A 23,769-nucleotide genomic window follows, 5' to 3' on the forward strand; every position below is an offset into this window, starting at 1 on the left:
TCAGAGTATACAATCACCCATATGTCTGGCTGGACACTGAAGGACAACCGACTGCTGAGCCCTCCTGTTACCCACTGTTACCAACGCCCCAGCTGCCGCCACCTGCCTTAGACTAGCTGCCCACCCTACACTGATATTCTCATGGACTCCTAGCTATTCCTACTACCAATACTACTGCTATTAATATTAGTAGTATAATCACTTGTAGGTAGTTTGACCAGAGGAGGAGAGACTTTGTCTTTTCTGAAATCCTGTAAATCTGCCTTGTGACAACATCCGTTGTAAAAAGCGCTATACAAATAAATTTGATTTGATTTGATACCAGGCGAACTGTCATCTCTACAGCAGCATTTAAGGTGGAATGAGAAAAATTGAATAAGAGCCTAAATAAGTAGCCAACTTCAACCTTGTCTAGTTTTGTTTACCTGCCATTGCATTTGATGCAGTTGACTACCATTACATACATACATATGAAGGTGGTATAACTGGCTCTCTCTGAGTGATAAATATCTACTTTTTGTTATGTAAAGTCAGCCATTTAAACATTTTATACATTTGCACTGCATAACTCTCCTTGAGAAACATCACTAATTCTGCATCATTTCCTTTATCCCGTGTGCATGTGATAATCAGGGGCCTAGCCAAAACCTTTTCAGTGCCATGGCTAGGTTAGACCCATCAACTTTATTGAGATAAAACTGAATATTTTTTGCTAGCTAACCAGCTAATCGACTGTAGCATTAGCTGAAACTTGTACTTTGCACTAGATTCACCTCCACTTTGCATCAGTAAACATGTAGCTGTAAAAAATATAAAATGTTTTCAATTAAATGAAAACACTAGACAGTACCATACAACAGTAAGTAGTTATTCATGTTTGATAGTTTTGTAATGGTCTACTTCATATAATGTAGCTCTTAGAGTAGCACTGGGCAAATTATGAAGTTGGTCATAATTCTAATAAGATTAATAAAAGTCATTTTTAAATATAGTTTCACTCTGGAACAATGAAAGGGATCCATCATGTTAGGTGAAACATATACTGCAATTTGTTCCCTGTAGTGGTTCTACTGCAATGTACATTGTTCTAATCTCCAGTTACAGTAATACACATTAAAGACAAAACAATACTGTAATACATTGATGTGTAAATTTACTTAGGGACTTTTAAATGTTTTCCTAACACAGAAAGCCTATAGCATTAAGACTTTTCAACAGTATTCACTCACCTGTGAGCATCATGTCTGCTTGCTAAGTAACCTGATGGAAGATTTTAATTAGAATATGCATGACGGCCAATTAAAAGAAAAAAAACAACAACAACTAGAAACCATGTCAACATGAATCAAACTAGGGAAATGATTTAGCCACTTGACATTAAAGCACTGTCATGTCTAATAATGAAAGGTTTTAGCGACAAAGGTTAATCCTTCAGATGAGCTTATGCAAAAGCTAGCATTGGAGAGTGATGTTAGATGCAGTGGAGCTATGGTACTGAGGGGGACTCTTTTACACAAGGTCTTATTTTCTATGAATATTCTCTATTCTCTATGAGAATATTCTCATATAAAAGCTACATATTGTACTGTAGCCATATAGCAATTCCTTCCAGATCTAGTGTGTTAAAGGGTGAAAGCAAACCAATAAAAAATGTATCTTTATCTATTGATGAAATCTACTGTATGGCACAGGGCTATAGGTGTTGCTAGCCTGCAGTTGGGGCCTTCAAAACCATAATATATATTTCCCACCAGAAGAGGGGGCCAGTGCACAAGAGATAAACTGAAGTGCTCTTGAGTTAAGGATTTTTTAATGACGCTGCAGATGTCATTCAATAACCATTTCTCTGAACAGGCACTTAAAAACAATAACCTTGGAGTGACAACGTTATTATGATTATCATTGCAGAGATGCTCTTAAGTATCATTTACATGTTGTTGCCTAGCAAACACCCCAGCACAGGCCGCCTAGAATGACTCAGTAGAGCAGAGAGCACCTCATAGCTTACTCATTAGTACAAGCACTTTTTAATTCACTCTATTAGTTTAGGCTTCAATGGCTCTTGCTGGGTTATGAAAACATGGAGAACCTTATCTATTGGACTGAAGAAATGAATCCTCAACAGCCATTAGCTTTCCATGGTTCAGTCAACCCCCTTCAGCATCTTCCACCTTTACAATATGGTTCCTCAAGATGATGTACTACTATTAGTATGATTAATGTAGAGTTTGTAATTACAGTGAGTGCTGCACCAGTCAGGCATATTATCATATCCTGATCATCATGATACACTTGCCATTTGCCACATGCCCAATTACAGTATGCTAAACTGGTTCATTACATATGCAGCAGAGGCAATCAGTGTCATATAGCTGTTCTAAATTGAACTGCCATCTTTTTGATAGGGTATTTTTTCACAGGTCTCAGCCTCTACCAATTATACTGCTATATTAATGCAGGCCTGTATGTTGAGCCATCTGACAAGCATGTTTCAGCCTTCCACAAGAACTTATTGTATATGGCTGCTTTCATGACACAAGACAGCCAAACTCTCTCTGTCAAATTAAACACTGACATCCACTGGCTGTTCTAAGATACTGCAAGTGATTCTCATAGCAGCAGAGAAAAACATAGGACTTTTAGAAACTGTACAGATCTATATCACCTTATGTGAGTTAACAGACAACAAAACATTAATATACATTTTAAATACACATTTATTTTTAATAAATACACATGTACTTCATTACACCCTGCGATGGACTGGTGACTGTTCCAGTGTGTGTGTCCTACCTTCCACCCTATGACTGCTAGGATAGGCTCCAGCACCCCCATGACCCAGAAGGATAAACAGCTTGGAAAATGTGTGTGTGTGTGTGTGTATGTTTATTTGTGTGAATTTTGATATATAATAACAGTAAATTTAATGTAAAAAAACAAAACATTTTCTTTGGGGACTACATGGCTACATAATAAATTACAATTAAATTCATTGATATATATAAATACATTTTAGGCCAATACCTCAAAACTACTGAAACACAGTGTCTCAGTCATCAGACAGCATGTACATAATAATTTTGTGTAAAAACTTTCTGTGAGGGGGCCTTCAGTGACCTCTTTGGACTTCTGGTTCCACTGTGAACATTCCTAATCCTGTATGTTTCTCTACATTAGAGCATTTCACATCAAGCCACTCTGTTTACATTTTCCATGTAATTATGAATCCTGTTAAGTATCTGTAGTTTAGATGTTTAGATACTTTTACTTTCTCTCCACTTCATTCCATACTGCAATATCTTACTTTTCACTCCACTACTTTCTGGAAGATTGTGATGTACAAAGAACTTTTCCACAATATCTCAAAGAACATGATGCACTTTTGCAAATGTCATGATGTCTCCCTGGCTCCACCCACTCACACTCCACTTTCACATCTGCAGTTGATCCTGAACTCATTAAGACTCCATATTTAAACCAGGTTTTCTTTCTGTTATGACAGTGAGAGTTGGATTATGAAGATAATAATAAAGCCACTCCATCTATGTAACCTGTCTTCATGCCCCAGACATTACAGTAAAAAAAATTAACCAATAATAGTGCACCTTTCAGTAAATCACTCCTCTAAATACTGATTGTCCATTCATAGCTTAGTAACTGTAACCAGGCCCAGGCACCTCTGACAAGCTGTGAAAATGAAAGAAAATGCTGTAACAGTGTGTGTGGTGTTTTAAATGAGAGGGGAGTACAATTTTCTGCATTTTCTAAGCTGAAGTCACTAGATGAGAAATTATGAACTGTTAAATATCTCACAATACTTTTGCTGTTGATACTTGAATCCATTTAAAATCAAGTACTTTATTTAATAAATATAAATAAACAACTTTTCTTTTTATCTTCCACTCAAGTACTGGATTTGTCCGTGTTGCCCATCAGTGAATGTTTTTAATTTCTTCTCCTTTCAGAGGAAAACTATAATGTTTTTGTTGTTTTTGCTTTATTAAATTTATTTTTTATTGTAAAAGAAAATGGTATTTTTTATTGTACAATTATTTTGCTTTATTTACACAAATTATAGGCACTGTACAGTTCACATATGTGCCATAATAATAATAATAATAATAATAATAATAATAATAGTAATAATAATAATAAGGAATTAATAATATATGGCATGTGTTAATTACATGTCTGCATGTGGATATGTGTGTGTGTGTGTGTGTGTGTGTGTGTGTGTGTGTGTGTGTGTGTGTGTGATGAGAGAGAGAGAGAGAGAGAGAGAGAGAGAGAGAGAGAGACCTGTTGCTTTATATGGCCATTAAATATAACCCTTACTAAATAATTGATATAGTTCTGCCTAGAGGCCATTACGCTCTCTTTCCTCCTCCTCTCTCTCTTAAACCACTTTTTTCAGTCCATGTCAAGCCATCTTCAATGTGGAACAGACAGGTGTGGGTTCATCTGGAGGACACTGGGGTTATGTGCAGGACCTGTTATTTTATGCTACCCTATTCTAAGCGCTAATGTTTACAGACAGTAGGTGTTGTTAATGGTCCACTGCCTAGCAGTGATGACTTTTGACATCAAAGTCACACAAGAGACCAGAAGAATAATGATTGCATTTTATTTTAACTTGTCACATAGTAAAGCAACATCTGCATAGATTATGTGAGAAAATGTGAGGTATAGCCTCACATGGGTTACTGTAAAAGTACAGTATAGCCTTGAACAGGTTACTGTAAAAGTTTACTGCTGGCATGCAGAATTACTGAAAATGTGTAATATAGGCTTACATAGGCTACTGTAAATGTGTAGCGTAGCCTCAGACACGCTACTGTTAAAGTGTGATGTTGCCTTATAGAAGTCACTGTAAATGTGTAGCGTAGCCTCAGACACGCTACTGTTAATATGTGATATAGCCTTATAGAAGTTACTGTAAACGTGTAGCATAGCCTCAGACACGCTACTGTTAATGTTTGATGTCGCCTTATAGAAGTTACTGTGTAGCATACGTGTAGCATAGCCTCAGACACGCTACTGTTAATGTGTGATGTAGCCTTATAGAGGTCACTGTCAATGTGTAATATAACCTCACAGAAGCTGCTGTAAATGTGTAGTATAGCCTAAGATAAGTTACTGTAAATGTGTAATGTAGGCTTAGAGGCTACTGTAAATGTGTAGTATTGCCTCAGATAGGTCATTGTAAATGTGTAATGAAATCTTATAGTGGTTATTGTAAATGTGTAGCACAGCCTCAGATAGGCTACTGTAAATGTGTAATGTAACTTTACTTAGGCTACTGTAAATTAACACTATAGCCTCAGATACACTACTATAAATGTTTTATGTAGACTCAGATAGGTTACTGTGTATGTGTAGTATAGCCTCAAATTATTTACTGTAAACATGTAGTACAGCTTAAGATAGGTTACTGTAAATATGTAATGCAGAGTTAGAGGTTACTGTAAATATGTAGTATTGCCTCAGATAGGCTACTGTAAATGTGTAGTATAGCCTCAGTTAGGTTAATGTAAATGTGCAATATAGCCTCAGATAAGTTACTGTATACATATAGTATAGCCTCAGATAGGTTGCTGTAAATATGTAATGTAGCCTTACATAGGCTACTCTAAATGAGCAGTAAAGCCTCAGATACGCCACTGTAAATGTTTTATATAGCCTCAGATAGGCTACTGTAAATGTGTGGCATCTTGGGAAATTGCAGGAAACATACTGAAAGCTGCTCCAGAATCATTCCAGTTTCATCCGTCCTATCCAGAACTGCTATGTCCTAAGGGTTATGTCTGGGTGCGTGGCCATCCATTTTTGTACAGATCACAGTCTGGCAGGTGAAGATGAAGCACCTTTAGAGCAAGGGTTACATAATGTAATGACACAGACAATCATCCATCATTGGTAAATCAGGACAGATTTGCCCCAGATTAGAGCTTCTCCGCTCATTCATCTTCCAGCAATGCCCCATAAGACCTGAGCGAGGTTATATTAAGTAAAGGGTCACAATGTTAGAAGGTGCACTAAAGAGCTGATCTGAGACCATTCTAGTGTTTAGAAGGGGTCTACACATGGGAGACAGTGGTAGACTATCTTGTGACTGAAGATCAACCAATAAGTGCTAACAAGGCCAATGGTTTACTTAGATTGCAGTGCAATGAAATGGAAGCATGTTCTGCATTCAAATGAAAGCACTGCAGACAGTCTAATTCTAAAACTTTGTGCATTTTTAACTAAAGCAGCCTAACCCTCAAGTGAGTATGAATGTTGATTTCTTCCAGCCTGGCTGTGGAGAATGAGAGAATGATATAGTTTATAATGCCAGAACACTAATTTCCCCTGGTCATTAAAGGTGAATGCTTCCGTATACCATCAGTGCACTCGAGCAATCTCAGGCCCTATTGATTATTCCCCTATCTTTGCCTTATGGAGGTAAAAAGGCAGAGGCTGAGAGATGTAATGATATTACCAAAATGGAAACCTTTTTAGAGCGAGAGCTAATGGTCTGTGTCTGGGTGAAGAGAGGGCCCAGCAGCGAGAAAAATAACAGAACATTGTGCCTTCCTTGTAATGAAGATGCTGGACAGATGTCAGGACATTTTTCATTTCTCTAATGTTAATGAACAATGTGTTGCAACCTGTGAAAGGGTGAATAATTTTGGCTCACATATAATGTGTAGCCCACACATTTCAGCTGCACTTGGAGTGGCTTTACACCAAAGCTTATCATTTTTGACTGTGCTGATTTCATGGTTTTAATATTGGAAATGTTGGAAGTTCTTTTTTTGTTGTTGTTGTTGATGTTAGCGATTTGATGACATGTACACACACACTGTAAAAACAAGACAGCTTTTAATTGTAACAGTGTGAAAGGGAATTCAAAATAATTTTCTTTTTTTGTTATAGGCAATATACAACAGATAAGATTAAAGAGATGGTTTTGGTGTGTGGGGGGGGTGAAATTATACAAGTTTTCATTTGTAGTCGTTTGACATGTTTGGTGTCCAAATTTTGCTTCTGTAGTTTAGTGCTGGAACTATGAGGCTAACATTGCTCACAAATTTTAGAACAGTCAATGGGCAATATTCAGCTTTTCAGTAATTACAGCCCCAAAAGTTGGAGTTGGTGAAGTTGTGTCCATTGTTTGTAGATTACTTTAAGTCATACTGTGACCTAAACCACATCCAATGTCTGAGGAACCATAGTGAAGACTTAAATGTGATTTGAGTGGCTTGAGAGAGGTTTTGGGGATATATTTACAGAAAAGACTTGGGTGACTATTGACTTCTAGCACTAAACAAAAGAAGTACAATTTGGACATCACATCTTTACTGACTCTGGGGAGAATGGAAAATTGAGTTAAGCATTTTTCACTGAATTCTCTTAAAGAAAAGGACTATTCATCCATTTAAACCACATAGTGAAAATGTGAATTCCATGCGATGCCAGGAGAAATGTGTATGGTTCTTATTAAGCTTATTTAAACTTGAGTTATATAAACAATCCCTATGTATTAAAAAAGTAAAAGTAATCTTGTTTAAAGAATAATGCTATTTAACCCCACATGGTTCAATAGATAAAGTTTAAATATAATCACTCTTACTCTGTTTGAAAGAACATAACTGTAAAGAATTTTCATTGTTTTCATGCTGTTTGTACATAAGCTAAGAATTAGCCTAAGTTAAGAGTAGCAATCTTTGCGAAATGGAAAACTGGCTACAGGTATTAGACATTTTAGCATCAATTATGAATATTAGATTGTAATGTATGTAATTGATAGTGTACTACTTTTCTGTATCCTGCTCAGTTCATTAAGTGTGTTGCAGAATAAAATAAATACACTGAAAATATTATTATTTTTTTTTTTTATTATACTTGTTTCCTAACTCTGGTCTTTGATGCCCCCTGCCCTGCATATTTTAGTGCTGCCAGTGCTTTAACATACCCACTCAGTAAGAAGTTGATTAATTTAATTAGGTTTGCTAGGAGCAGGGAACATGCTATATCATCCAGAGCAGTGGGCCTTTAGATGTAACAGTCCATGAGTATTGAGAATATACATTCAGAACACAGTATTATTACATTAAGCAGCTGTATTCACTCAGAGTAAGACTGTGTAAAAGCAGTATTCAGAATAGGAGAATACTTTTAGAATACTTACCAACTAAAAAACATACAGTCTTCAAAAGAAACATCGTCAATCCTTGTTTATTAACTATATGAAAAATCAGCACATGGCAGTAGACTGATAAATAATGGTGATGATGAGTTAAGAATCTCAGTGTTACTGAGCTCTGCTAAAGCCTGAGTAGACTGATAAATCAATGTGATCAGTTATTCATTTCTATGTTACTGAGCTCTGAAAAAGCCTGAGTATGCTGATAAATCAATATTATAATCAGTTATTAATCTCAGTATTACTGAGCTCTGCTAAAACCTGAGTAGACTGATAAATATATGTGATCAGTTATTAATCTCAGTGTTACCGAGCTCTGCTAAAGCCTGAGCAGACTGATAAATCAAAGTGATGAGCCAGCTGTTTATCTCAGCATTACTGAGCTCTTTTTAGGGATTGATCAAACTCCTGGCAGGGTGGTTACGAGGGAAGCATTGGACTCAAGCAGGAGACAAAAATGTTAAGAATTTCAGAACTTGAAAAGTGAATTTCTCATGAGACACATTAAGGAAAGAATTACCGGAACAAAAATAGCAACCATTAACAGCAAGAAAGATGAAAAAGTCCCATGAGCTTATCATGATATATTCTAAGTGTATTCAGAATTCGTTCCTTTTTTATGCATTGTAATGGAATCCATTACTGAATACATTGAAGTGCATTCAGCATTCAGCCATCACTACGTTTTCAAATCATTTTGCCCAAACCTGCACTACAGGCCCACCATGCCTCACCATTTAATACATGCAGCTCCCAGGACTGCCAGCAGGTGTCGCCATTTATCCACTCATCAGCCGCCGTCTCGCTTTTCTGCCCGTAGCTCGTGCACACGCTCAAAGTGCTGAATCTTTCAGAGAAGACAAGTGGAGAAACTCCCTCCTGTCTGCTCCTCCTCCTTCTCCTTCTGCTCCGGCCGTCTGTTCTCGCGCACCTCCGCCTACAGGACTCGGTCAGCTTGCGCTCCCGGTAATGGATAAGGAATTTTGAGGGAAAGCCGAGTGCCCTAACTAGGACTGAAGAGCCCTCTCCTCTCCTCCGCTCTGCTCTTCCGTCAAACTCTCCGCGTCCACCTCCTCCTCCTCCTCCGCCCCGGGAAGTTTTCGGAGGCGGCGCGCGCCCGCGCTGCAACTTTGGCGAGGCACGAGCGCGGCACTTGGGCTGGCGCGTGCGGCTGCCGGGTCCACAGAGGAAGAGGGAAAAGAAGAGGAAGAAGTGAATCGGACCAAACCAGAGAAAGAGGCGCTTTTCTTCGCAGGTGATGCTTTTCTCGGGAACGTTGTCTCGCAGTGGAGATGGTGATGAGCCTTTGACACGGCCGGAGCTTTTGATTCTCACAATGGAGCGCAAATGAGAGGCTTATCTTCGCGGCTCTGCTAACAGCTCAGCGACAGGTAAGCACACGCACGTGCACCAGGCGACTTGAGAGAATTTGAGATGCGTGTATTGGGTGCGAGTCTAGCTAGCAGAGACCAATGTATAACATATATATATATATATATATATATATATATATATATATATATATATGTGTGTGTGTGTGTGTGTGTGTGTGTGTGTGTGTGTGTGTAGATAGATATAATACACACACACACACACACACACACACATATATATATATATATATATATATATATATATATATATATATATATATATATAATGCACACTTTAGTGAGTTCTACTGGGTTGAAATTACACAGAAATGTTCACCCTGCGAGAACACCCAGCATGTGTTGTGTGCTGGATGCTGGTATTCTGGTCATCCAGGATGACCATGCTGGGTGAGCAGCTAACCCAGCACTAGACCAGAGTGAAATGCATGCCGGTCTGTGCTGTTTTATTTTCAGTAGAGTAGATATTTAGCATGATGTGTTTGAGTCTACTGCGGTGGAGCACAGTGAACATTCTGGGAGCTGATTCTGAATGCAGTTCATTAGTGCAGGAGGCAGCACTGAGGTGTGTGCATTACCACTTCCAACTATGACGAGTACAGCTCCTCTATCAGAGCAGATATTATACAGCTGCATTTCACACTTACTGCACATTGCTGGCTCAGTGGAGGACTGTGGAGATTGCTGTCAATGCTGAGAGAACGACAACGACAATGATGATGATGAGGTTGGCAGTGATTAGAGAGGCCACAGGAATTAGGATGCTGATGAAAGTGGAGGCAGTGTTTGGACTGTTATTGTTGATGAAAACACCAGCTGGAACACTCAAAGCTTTGTCTAAAATGGTGTAGAAGGAAACCTCTGCTAGTTCTTCAGTGCTGCTCTCTGTATCTGACTACTTTATGCCTAACACCCCTAATAGCTGTGGGTGCCATAACATATTCACAGTAACCAGGAATGGATTCTCTGAACAGTCACAGACTATCAGGTATCACTTTGGTGGATCTTCATTAAAGGACAAATGGCTCTAATTATTGCTAGAACTCAGCACCAGTTATAACCACATTTAATCACAGTTATGTCCAAACACTGCTGACCAAGGTGCTACATTAATTGTGCAAAAGAAAGAAAAAACACAAAAAGGAGTGTGGAGAAGGAAAGGTCTGCTTTAATCTTGTCAGAAGGATCAGCCATGGCTTCCCTTGCTCCACACACTCCTTCCCCTGCTCTTACCCCCCATCCTCCGTGCTTTCATCTGCCCTTCATCTTCCTTTTTTTCCGCGCCTCTTGTGTGGTCAGCTGTTTTTTTTTCCGCAATTAGTGCCATCATCTTGTTTCATCCGGTGGAAGAGCAGCGGGAATAACCTTACGGCGCTGATACTATTCGCCCTTGATTAATTGCGGTCCCGAGACAGCGGGGGGAAAGGTGCCGTACATCTTCTCTTTCACACCCCGTGACAAGTGACCCATTACAGTGTTTTATAGATCGCCGTCAGCAGCCCTTGAAAACGCCTGTGGGCCCTGCTGGCCGATGATTTTATTGTGCCGTGTTATTTGTGGGAATTGCTGACGGCTTAGAGCAAAAGGCCGCCACAGGATTCTTTCTTTTCTTTCTCTTTTTTGGACAATACAGTGGAACATTGAGCAGGGTTTCAGTGGGCATCTCAGAACAAACACTCAAATATGCTTTGTACCAGTCCAGACTGTTTCCACTGTTGTGCTATTAAATAGTGACTGAAGTTAGGACTTCATGGGATAGTAACCAGTCTAATAACCATTGTGCTATATAATTTGTATATGTCCTGAAAATGTCATTTCCTTGCCTTGTATGTTTTTTTCTAATCACATGTAAAAGTAGATTATATGCCCAGGCATCAAATTTCGTTATATTCACTTCTAAAGAGCGAATTTAGCTACTTCAAGATGCTCCCATTGCGCATACACAACTTGTATAATCTCTGTAGAAAAGCATTGTTGATAGGATGTGACGTTCTGGAACAGCTGCACATGAACATAAGATCACCATGCTCAATACGCCCCCCCTTTTAAAAAAGATGATTCTACAGGAGTTTTTCAGCAGAACCCTTTTTGGTGCTGTATGGAACCATTATCAAAAAGGTTCTATATAGAATCACATACAACACATTCTTCCAACAATCTGAATAACCAATTCACCATGCAGAGAACCCTTTAAGCAAGGCTGTGGAACTCTAGAACTGTGGAACTGTGTTCTCTAGAGTGAGAGTGATGGAGCCCCTTTCAATAACTTTGGATTCAGAACTAATCATCCCACATCCGTACCTGATTTCACTAATGCTGTTGTAGCTGAATGCAGTCAAGTTCTCACAGCAATGGGCCTTTCCCAATGATCACATAATCGCCTAATTGCAGTTGTTTGAGATGATCACAGTTATCACATTGTGCACTAGATTTTACCACAGCAAACAAAATGTGAATTGAGTGTGGTGGCTTGAGGCAAATAAATGTGAAAAATAAGAGTAAAATAAAGTAGTAATAAGAGTAATAAAGTAGTAAAAGCATTCGTGGAGACACATCATGGGACTTTGAGCTGTAATGTTTAGATGGCAGTGGTGAGTAATATTTGTTAATTTTGTTTATGTTTTTAGCGTATATGTGAGCAGAATGACTCTTTTGCTTTATTTTTACAACAAAACATGTAAGCGGTACCTGAATACACATGATTCTCTGTAACTGAGACAATTGTGTGAGATTACATAGTAAACATAGCTAGGAAGCAAGATCAAGGTCAATTTTGGCTTGTAATATATATATATATAATGAATAAGAGAAGACAGTTAAATCACAGTTACTAGCATGGCATTTATAATCAACTAATACTTCCATCTGTTTCTCTGCATACTTTGTTAGCCACCTTTTACCCTGTTCTTCAGTGGTCCGGACCCCCACAGAGCATGTGCTATTTGGGAGGTGGATCATTCTCAGCCCTACAGTAACACTGATGTGGTGATAGTGTGTTAGTGTGTGTTGTGTAAGGTGGACTGACAAGGTAGGAGTGTCTAATAGAGTGGACAGTGAATGGACACAGTTTTTAAAAACTCAGACCAGCACAGCACACACTAACACACCACCACCATATCAGTGTTACTACAGTGCTGAGAATGATCCACTGCCCAAATAGTACCTGCTTGCTCTGTGAGGGTCCATGGGGGTCCTGACCACTGAAGGACAGGGTAAAAGGGGAAAACAAAGTCTGTACTTGTACAGTCTGTAATTGTAGAACTACAAAGTGCAGCTATGTAGTAACTGGAGCTGATAAAATGGACAATGATTTTAGAAACAAGGTCATAATGTTATGCCTGATCGTTGATTAGAAGATACAAAGTTTTGTCACAACAGTGAGTTATGAATCTGGGCATGATGATGCTGTTTTTGAATAAACAAATATTAAAATGAACCCCTTAGAATCTAAGGGACTTTTCTGTAGGCCTACATTTGAATTCCTCACTATTATAATTATTTAACTCGCAAATTAGTTACTTCATCATTCATAGCAATTAATTAATTAACAATAAGTCTTGGAATGAATACATAACAATAAGCATGCTATTTAAGGGGTTAATCCATGTCTCATGTGTAGTTATTGTGCTAAACGTGCAAGTTCTGTTTAATGGTGGTGCTTTCAGTCTTTTTCAAGATAAGCGGAACCCATTAACTCCTGCGTGATAGCCTATTTCTCAGCCACAGCCAAGTTTAGGAGCTGAGTGAGACGGTGAAACCTCAGGATACGTAAAGTGCTGGGTAGATATATGGCAGGGTAATACATGGGAGGACCTCTTCTAACGGCCTGCCAAGACAGGTCAATGCGGCTGCCGTTAACGGTAATGAGATGACAAGTGACTTTTTACAGCCATTTACACTGGTAATGAAACAAGACTTAACATTTGCTTTTAAATCCAGGTTCATTTGGAAAAGACTAATGAGTGGTGCATTTGCAGATGGAGCGCGTCCACACGTTTGATTCTACTCTGTGAATGTGTGTGTGTGCTAGTGTTTGGAACAAGTGCCTGCACATGACTCACATCTGGCATTACAGTGTGACACATGCTAATTTAAACTTCCTTTGAACAGGTGTTGTTGGAGTTGGTTGCTGCAGTCGCTTTGCTAGCTTTAGTTGTTCAGCTTCGTTGTTTCTCCATTTTGGGCTAGCTTTCATTGTGTAGGCAGATTTTGGATCAAAGCTCAGGGCAACTTTGGCTTGCAGCGAGCGTAGCCTAGGATTACTTTACATGCATGAGATGGCAGATGATTTATTGCAGAGGTGAGAGGAGACGAAGCGGAGGTGCGAGAGGCACATCCAGCTTGTTTTGTTTTTAGCGGAACAGCAGAGCACTGGTGTCCTTACCCTTTAGCCCACTATTGAATTTGAGGGGCGGTAATTCAGGGATATTGCTTTGCATGCTTGTGTCAGTGCGCGAGACCAAAGCTGGATGGATTTGCCTTTGTCTTTGAGCCTCCAAACTATGGCTCGGCCTCTCTCTGATTTGAACCGTTGCTGTGTCAAATTGAAATCAGTGCAGCCGGCACAGTTTTGGATCTGTAAGCACCACATGAGAGCGATTGCTGTTGCAAAGGAAAAAGAAAACCCTCCATACTCAGATGAGATGCTTGCATTTTCACATTGACGTCACACACAGCGCTGCTAAACCAGCTTGGAGGGGAGGTTGCTTCTGAGTGGTGATCCAAGATCATCTTTTTGTTTCCAGTGTTATATACACCAATATTAACCCCTTAAAACATAAGGACCCCTGTGCAGAAAACACATTTTAGTTCTTCACTCACAGGTTACGCACTGAATACTTCATAGTATTGACTAGAGGTGAGCCTGTGCCTGTGACAGCAACTCTAATTCAGTTAACTGTGTGGAAATCGGTTAAGCTAGGATGGGGGTGGGTACTTCCTTTTCTTTGCTTCACCTTTTATTTCTCTTTCCTCAGAGAATTTTATTTATACATACAGCAATAATTAAAACAATGATAACAGCAATAATAGCAACAGTTATGTGATGATTCCTAACATTTAATAGGACACTAGAGAGCTTTTTTGTCCATGTGTACAAGACCTGAGACCTTAGGTTGTCTTGTCTGAAACCTGAAGCGGTGGTCCTAAAATGTACACCATAACACACACAGGCATGATATCTCAGTACACCCCCCATCCCCCACTCAGGATGTTTAACCAGTGCAACAGTTCTGACAGATTAGTTATTCTCATTATGATTAATTATGTCACAGTATGTGTTTCTGAGCATATTAATGGATTTGACATTGCTTCACTGCACTACAGCATTGTAGCACTGCATCTCCAAAAAACAAATTTACTATTTTACAAATTTAGACTATTTATAGAGAACCTGTAATCAACAGCTACCAGTGTAAGGTAACGGTATAAACTGCATAGCAATAAGTAGTTGATTGGATGTCAGTCCATTACACATTTTTCATAGCCTTCTTTAACCCCTTAAATGGCCAGTGTCCACTGGCAGGCCCAAAGTTATTTATTTATTTTTTAACACACACTATATTTCCAAAAGTATTCACTCACCCATCCATATAACTGAATTCAGATGTTCCAATCACTTCCATGGCCACAGGTGTATAAAACCAAGCACCTAGGCATGCAGACGGCTTCTACAAACATTAGTGAAAGAATGGGTTGCTCTCAGGAGCTCAGTGAATTCCAGCGTGGTACCGTGATAGGATGCCACCTGTGCAAGTCCAGTTGTGAAATTTCCTTCGCTGCTAAATAGTCCAGACTCAACTGTCTGCGGTATTATAACAAATTGGAAGTGATTGGGAACGACAGCAACTCAGCCACAAAGTGGTAGGCACCGTAAAATGGCAGCGCAGGGTCAGTGGAGGCTGATGCACAGCCTCTGCAGAGTCAATCGCAACAGTCCTCCAAACTTCATGTGGCCAACTTCATGTTCAGCAGACCAAGAGATTTTGGCGATTTCATGCTCCCAACTTTGTGGGAACAGTTTGGGGATGGCCCCTTCCTGTTTCAACATGACTGTGCACCACTGCACAAAGCAAGATCCATAAAGACATGGATAAGCGAGTTTGGTGTGGAAGAATTTGACTGGCCTGCGCAGAGTTCTGACCTCAACCGGACAGAACACCTTTGGGATGAATTAGAGCAGAGACTACGAGCCAGGCCTTCTCTTCCAACATCAGTGTCTGAACTCACAAATGCACTTCTGGAAGAATGATCAGAATTTCCCATAACACTCTTAACCTTTGTGGAAAGCCTTCCCAGAAGAGTTGAAGCTGTTATAGCAGCAAAGGGTGGGCCTACATAATATTAAACTCTATGGATTAAGAATGGGTGCCACTCAATTTCATGTGTGTGAAGGCAGACGAGCGAATACTTTTGGAAATATAGTGTATATATACTATAACTACACAATAGCTCAGCCACTTTGCATTGAAGTCCCTGTAGTTACTGAATAATAAGCCTTAGTGTGTAATAAACCTGGGATTTTAAGGGATTGAATGTGGCTCTGCTAGTTTGCTGGTGCATTTTGTCTGTTCCAACCTGTTAAACCTAAAAAAATCAGCATATTATGTATAGCAAGTGATGTAGTGTTGATATATTTTTGCCGTATTGCCCACCCTTAACTGAAAAGTAATCCCAGGTTTCAAGGACTGTAATCAGAAGCTCTAAAACTGTTACCTCATCAGCCACTAGTAGGACAAGTTAGCTGGCTGTAAGATTGTGAGTAAAATGGTAAATCGCTGATCCAGGGGACACTCACCTCTGAATTTTTACTGCATTACAGAAAAGAACCTCTTGCTGATCTGAAGTCATCATCTCAGATCCTGAAGCATTTGGACAACACCTTGAAGAGGTGTGCAGCTTGGAGTCTGCAAACGGCATCCGCAGTGTTTATTGTGTTACACTTAACGATGGATGTTGCACAACCCTAAATAACATGTCCGGACCTGGCGGGTGTAGCGGCTGCCAATTGCACGAGCCGTGACAGCTCATAAGAGCGGGGGCTTATCCTTTTCTCAGCGTGGAACAAACAACAACAGCGGCTCCCCCAACATCACAATATGCGCTTGAATACAGCAGCGTGAGCCATCTGGATGAGAGCGGCAGAGTGAGGCGACATGCTAGCTCTTGCCTTTCAAAGCAGATGAAGCTTTATGGCAGCCCGACAGTTTTAGCTAGCCTGAATCACAGCTGGAGGCTGACCGATATATTGGATTGCGAACAATACTGGGCAAGGTTTTAGCTCTTCAAAAAATTTTACATACATTTCTGAAGATGACTGCTAGAGTGTTGACTGTTGTGGTGCTTAACAAAACAAAGAATGCAAGCTGTTCTCCTTAAGAGGAGTTTCATTGAGAGGCAGATGAGTGGTCTTCATACTGAGATACAGTTATTGCTTTATATACTTATGCAGAAAATCTCTTAAACTTCATTGCTGATTGCTCAATTATTGAATGTTAAATCAGAGCCTTATGTTATCAGCATGATGTGTTATATATTTTTCCAACTGGCTCTTAGGGTTTTGACACTTAGCTGTACACCAAACTGGGGTTTGTTTGATTTGCCCTGGTTTATTGAAGCATTTTTCACACAGGATTAGGGCTGCAGTTGAAAACAAAGTTGATTAGTTCTTGATTCCTTTGATTATGCAAATAAGTTGATGTACTGACATGTTGTCAAAATGCGCAAAATGTGCTTTATAATGCTACTATAATACATGTGGTCCTGATACAAGAAGTGCTGGGGGCGATATAGCTTCTGTTATTTTGCTTCGTCAAAGAAGATGTCTCTCAGGTTAGAGATGTAATAATGACCTGAGAATTTCTATTGAGTAGAATTGCAAGTCAGTAATACCTTCTTGGTTTGACAGGTGCTAGAGGGCGCTCCTGATAAACCTTTTTTGCAAAATTATATTATTATATTAATATTATATTATATTATAGCATATCACAGTACTCAAACACCAACTAGCAGACATCTGGATTTCTTTGTAGTAGTCTGAGGGCTGAACCGAAATATATTTAACATCAGTCAAACAGAGTCCTCCTTTCAGGTAAGTTTAAACTAAAAGCGGTGCATTTGTTTCTTGTTTGATCTACAGTATTATCAGTTTGCCATGTTGTGCAAGTGACGGAGCACTGCTTCAAGTTAGCCTGCTGCTAAAAACAGCTAGCTTGTAAAGAAAGCGCTCTCCCACTCTCCAATGCCTCACAATGTCTTCAGTTTACTTTAGTTTAAATCAGGGCTGTAACTATAACTGTCATAAACATTCTACTTTCTTTCACTTTCATTGCTTGGGAACACGCTAACACTTAAATAAGACTTTTTGACGGCACTGTAGTTGTGATTTAACGCTGCTAAAGCTTCTTAGGATGTACATAAAGAGGTGAGTTCACTGTAGGTCAACACAGCTTCACCTCTCATCTCTCATCACTCACACTTGGTCACAGGAGAACAGATCGCCGGTCGCTCCACTCAAACAGGGAATGTATAAGTCAACGTTTCAGACATTGCTAAAGTATATTTGGCGAAACCTTTTAACTCATCGCCCCCTCCTTTTCTAATCATGTCAAAAACTCAGTAATGCACCCTCTCCTATCGAACCTTTCTTACCACTTTCTTCCTACCACTCTATCGAGGAAAAGTTATATTGTGATAATTATTATTATCATTTTATCAGCCAGCCCTAGTTATAGGATTATTTATTGCTTCATTCTTAGACTTTACAGATGACAGCTAATCCATTAAATACAAAATCCAAATGATGCTAATGTGATAAAATTCCTGTCTATGTTTTGCATGTCCTGAGCTTTCACTGGAGAAATCAAATGACAACACAGTCACCACTGAATTAGTGTTACAGCTAATTGCTACATTAGTAAATGCCTTAATTTTGCAATTACTGAGCAATTATTTGGTGAAATAACAGATCAATATCATTAAAATGACAGCTTCAATAACAACAAACATCCCAGTGGAGCATGTTTCTAAGGCAGCGGTGGCAAGGTGCAGTCTTGGAGGGCGAGTTTCCAGCACAGGTTGGTGATTTTAGCTCTCTTTATACAATGGTTCTCAGGGACCCCCAGACAGTCCACATTTTTTTCTATGTATTGTGAGTTGGGTTGGAGCAAAAATGTGGATTATATGGGGGTCACTTAGGACCATTTTGAGAACCATTGTCTTAACACACCAACAAAATCTGCCAATTACCTGTATAGCTGAAACAGGTCTGCTTGAGTAGACATCAGGAATTCAAGAGTGCATGTATTAGCAGCATCATACAAAATAAGGAGTCTTACCTGAAGAGAGGGTACAAAACTGGATTAAAGAATTTTGAAATGAAAGTCACTATAATTACGCTCACAGAAATAACAATTTTACAGTTTTACTGTAATTTTAATGGAGTTTTACTGTAATCGCATTTATATATTAATATACAAAGTATATTGTGTAGTTTTTTGGTCTAGCAACTTTACTGCCAAACGTTTTACTGTGTTTTTACAAATATATATATGTAGTTTTTAACAGTTTAAGAGGCATAATTGAAAAGAATCTGGTTTACTGATATATCAGACCATGGGTATTATGATGACATGCATTCGTACAATCTTTCTTTCTGAATTTGCTGTTTAACTGAACCACCATTTTCATTATCAGATGATAGATGATAAATTTTTCTAGTTGTACAGTGCCATTTAGAGATAGTGGTGATATGGAGTATCTCATGATTGTGCCTCCATGTAGAGTCCCTTGTAACAGAGCAGTGTGAAAGCTAACTGGACAAGAGAACTTTCCTTTCGTCAGAAACCAAGTGTGGTTCTAACTTTGGCAAACAAGCCATGAAATCCGGCTCAACATGTGATTGGATTTCTCTGCGAGCAGGATGGCTTTGTTAGTGGAAGCTCTGGGAGTAGATGCTCTTCCACAGAGACATAATACCAGAAAGATAGGAGGAGTGAGAAGCAGACCCAGAAAGAGATATATAGAGAGAGAGGGTGAGAGAGGTGATAGAGAGAGGAAGAGGAAGACAGAGAGTTGGTGGGCGAGGCACCATGTTTTATAGATGCCATTTAAAAGAGCGTGCCAGAGTGGAGGGAGGCCGCAATGAACTGTAACCGAGACAAAACACCAAGACAATAAACAAGCAAATTGGCTGCCTGGGAGCCTCCAGTAGCCCTGCCTCTCTTTCATGGGAGTGAGAGACACCCCAACTCTCGGTGTAGTGTGCTCCTCTGAGATTAAACTGAATCAAAATTTTTTCTTGTTCTTTTTCTTCTCCTCCACCTCTGTGCCTCCCTTTTGTACTTTCTCTGTCTATTGCACAATGTCCAATAAGATTGTGTAGGCAGCAAGTACATATACATTAGTGTTATGCTCTGTCGTCCACCTCACTGGCCTGTCGGCTTATGGCCTTGCAACCCCAGTACCCATCAGTCTATATGTTAATAGCATTGTTGTGGATTGTTGCACAAAAAGAGAACAATATACACATTACAGTATAGTCACCAAAATTCTGCTGTTCAGTATTTAAAATGTAAACAAATCATTTGGATCATTCAAAAACCCTGAGTATCTTCTGAGTTTTTGTGTAATGTTGCATGTACACCTGTACCTCTCTGCCATGAATGTTTATGGTTAAAAGATACTTACTGGGCCAAAACCTTTTGTCAGATCTACAGTGAAACAATGAGTGCGTTTACGGGAACTTAATAATCTGATAACTGCAGAAAATCAGACTTTGTCAGTATTGTCATTTACATGCACTTGAATAATCATATGAAGGGAAACTCCAGGTCTACATAAGTCAGGCAGTAATCGGATTTCTGTTTTGCAAACGACCAGTATACTTAAAGAAGACTTCATGCTGCTACTTTTTTTTTAAACATCACCACTTTACCTGAAACTGAATATACATCATCTAGAAGATGAAAAATGTTGAAGTCCTTTATTTCATTAAGCATGCAGTTGGTTTCCAGTACTGCAGTCTGTTCCACACATGTGTAGACTGAGAAATCAAAGTAAGAGTTCACATGCACTGAGAAATCGGATTACTGAGCTAAATTCCAGCTCTCTTTAGATTCAGACTCTTTTCATCAGATTTCTAGACCTTACTCTGTTTTAAGAAATCAAAGTATGCTGTTTACATGACCATATGAATAATCAGATAACTGCAGAAATCTGATTATGATTGGATTACCACACTCACTGTATCAGGCATCAGGAAGTGTACTTGTAACCATTTGATGTAATAGCTTTCAGCGACAGAGCTTTTAGAGGCATTCAAATCTTCAGATATCTGGTTCCTATCACCAGCACTGGAACATTTTCTCACTCTGGAATTTACTCTAGAATGAAACACTTCACAGCAAGCCACTCTGAAGAACTTTATTTAATTTTTTTACTTGTATGGGATTTTTGAAAAATCTGTGAAATTCTCCTTTAACTCCATTGTTGTTTCACTGGCCTGTCTGCAACTGGCCTCTTATGATAAACCAGCATGGAACTGAGGCTCCTGAATGTTAAACTAAGCTCAGCCTTTTGGTTCCTGTGTCAAATTACTCCCAAAAATTATACCCACATTAACCAATTGAAGTCTAAGGACCCCTACATGGGCCCGCCTTTTAGTTCCTCATTCTTATAACTATAAAATTTACATATTAGTACACTAATTCACTCTTATTTTTAGTAAATAACCACTGCAGTTACTGTCATACGTAGTAAGATTAACAGCCGAATCGTGAGCCTCATGTTCAAGGGTTGAAGAAAAGGACCCAAGAAATAGCAACTAGCAGCGTAAGTTATGGTGGATTTGGCTGTAAGGCTGTGAGTTAGAGGCCAATCACCTTTTTTCTATTACTTTTCTCTTCACCTTTTGCACTTTCTCTATCTTTTGCACAATATCCCATGCTTGATGTAATGATTGTGTAGACAGCAGGAACATGTACAATAGAATTACGCCATTGTCACTCTTAGCTCCTCTGTTGTCCACCTCACTGGCCCATCCGCTTATGGCCTTGCTGCCTCGGGGGCCATCAGGCTGAGTTTATGTGGCATTGTTGTGAATCGCTGTGTAAACACACAGTGAAATTGCTTGGGGGCGGATTTCTCTCTCACCACTCTATTTCACTCCCTCCGGACCTATTTTCAATATGCCACTCAAAAGAGCAAGCCATATTACCATAAGCCTTCTCCATTCAGCAGAGCTTTGTAAGAAAATATTGCTCCCTTTCTCACCCTGTATCCGGCAAATTCCATCGTTAGGATTCAGAGGTACGAGGAACTTGAGCCTCGCTGTCTAATTGTCTGTAAGACCTGCTGCAGAATTAGATCCACCATAATTCTACATTATTCACCATAACGTAGAAAAGGCATTTACTTTTATGGGTTTGCTCTGAAATACAGTTGTGTATATATAACATATAAAGCATGCAACGCTTCATAAAATGACTGAATAGGCAACAGTGCACTTGCAAATAGAAGAAACTGGTGTGACAAGAATGAATATAAATTTCAGATTATTTCTCATAGTGTTTTTCAAAAATATGTACAAGAAGAAATATGGTGTTTAATTTGATCATTCCATACGAGTTTTAGATTTTTTCATGCCAGGCCTGTTTTATTTCATATAGTTTGAGCAGGGAAACCTTAAAGCTAGATACTTGACTATGTGGCAGTAAAACTTTGTATTAATCATCCTTTATTCTCCCTTTAGGGCAATCTGACAGCACAGAGTAGGCAGAAAACATTGTGTGACAAAATGTGCAATCCAAGATCTTCAGTTTGAGGGAGCACAGAGTGGAGTTTTCATTGCACGTAATTGTGTGAATTCCTTCAAGTCCACTAAAGGGTCCAAGAAAAACACAAAGATGTGAGATTGAACTTTTTTAATGAGATGAAGTCATCTAATTTTTAAAGGAGTACAGGACTGCAACTCTTGCTCCTCTCAGAGAATCAGACAGGATGAGGTCTAAGTTGGTCAGCACACTGGAGCTCACTTTGCGAGGCAAAGATGTAGTTACGCAGTAAATTAGACACTGTAAAGGGCACTACAATTACGTCCCCAGTGAAGACGTCTGGCAAAAAGCACAGAGATGACAATGTCTGTGAACAAACGCTAGCAGAGTTAATTTCAGGTGCCCTCGTCAGGTGCTCTCTTTCTCCCTTACTGAAAAACTGTTAACAGGTCAGGGTGATTTTAAATGCATTATACTTTCTGTCTGTTTTACACATTTAAGGTAACAAATACCAAGTCTAAGGCTGTGACTAGTTGAATTCTAGTGAGGACAAAGAGAAGCATGACAAGACTTGACAAAATTCGAATCTTCTTCAAAACCAAATCTCGTCGAGGCTTTAATACCTTCCAGTCCAGTTTTCTTGGTCTTTTCAATTTGTTTGGTTCAGTCATTTAGTCAACCTGAAATCAAAATGAACTGTTTACCTTCATGTCCCTGGTCAGGTAAAGCATGATTCTTACTATTTAAAAGGCAAAGTTCTTGTTTTTCTGTCATTTTTGATTGAACTGTAGTCACTTCCATCTGCCTCAAAAGGATCTTCTGAGTTTTGATTACATCATTATTAATCACTTAAATAATGTTTCATTTCCCCCTTCTTCCAAACCCAACTAGAAAGCTCAAATACGCTCCAGGATGCAGTAAGTGTGCATACTCTGAACAGAATACTCTGATTTCTTAGATCGAATAAGGTCTAGAAATCAGATTAAGAAATCTGATAAATAGAGCTGGATTTTAGCTCAGTAATCAGGTTCCTCAGTGCATGTAAACTTTTATTTGGATTTCTTTTGGATTTCTCATCTGCACATGTGTGAAACAGACCGCCATATTGAAAATGAGCAAGCAGTGTTGCTGTAAAACACAGCAAAAACAGAGACGCTGAACAAACTAACTACATGATTGATGAAATGATAGATTAAATGTTCTTGATCCTCTAACATTAGATGCTATATGTTTGTATTTTCAGGTGATGTTTTAAAAAAAAGTGGCAGCATGAATTTGACTTTACGTTAACATCACGTCTTCTTCTGTGAGTTTATTGGCCGGTTGCAGCAAACCCAGAGTTTCCCATTATCTGATTACTCAAGTACATGTAAGCACGTTGATCGGATTACTGACCAAGTCTGCTTTTCTGCAGTTATCG

General features: G+C 39.2%; 1 protein-coding gene across 1 annotated transcript in view; it reads left to right on the forward strand.

Moving 5' to 3' along the window:
* The first annotated feature begins 9,022 nt into the window (after window positions 1-9,022).
* si:dkey-238f9.1 (chemokine-like protein TAFA-2) overlaps window positions 9,023-23,769 on the forward strand; it is a 131,987-nt gene continuing 117,240 nt past the window's right edge. Inside the window, exon 1 of the mRNA XM_017697766.2 lies at window positions 9,023-9,579. The gene's annotated coding sequence lies outside the window, so the exon portion shown is untranslated. The remainder of the gene's footprint in view (window positions 9,580-23,769) is intronic.

The sequence above is a fragment of the Pygocentrus nattereri genome, chromosome 26 (assembly GCF_015220715.1).
Source record: "Pygocentrus nattereri isolate fPygNat1 chromosome 26, fPygNat1.pri, whole genome shotgun sequence".
Classification (NCBI taxonomy): Eukaryota; Metazoa; Chordata; class Actinopteri; order Characiformes; family Serrasalmidae; genus Pygocentrus; species Pygocentrus nattereri.